This window comes from Pteropus vampyrus, unplaced genomic scaffold (assembly GCF_000151845.1).
Source record: "Pteropus vampyrus isolate Shadow unplaced genomic scaffold, Pvam_2.0 Scaffold534, whole genome shotgun sequence".
Taxonomy (NCBI): Eukaryota; Metazoa; Chordata; class Mammalia; order Chiroptera; family Pteropodidae; genus Pteropus; species Pteropus vampyrus.
The window spans coordinates 379,220-379,502 of record NW_011889315.1 but is presented as its reverse complement, the minus strand read 5'-3'; positions in this window follow the sequence as shown (position 1 = coordinate 379,502).

Genomic DNA, 283 nt, shown 5'->3' with positions numbered 1-283 from the left:
AGCTATTGACAGAAGGGCCCTCTTCCATTATTATAACAGGAAAATAATGCACTGGAAAGTTCTTTTAAGGCAAACAACCACTTTATGTTTATGAGTAACTGTGGTGCGTGTTTTATTTTTCGACTACACGGTTGATGTCACTTCACCTCTCAGGCAATGGTGAAAGCCACCCCTATTTATGTTTTAGCTCAGGAATGTCGATTCATGTTAACTCTCCTATGAGGTGAACTTTTCATGAGTTCACGCATATCATGTTCCGTAAACACTCACGTCATTTCTATCG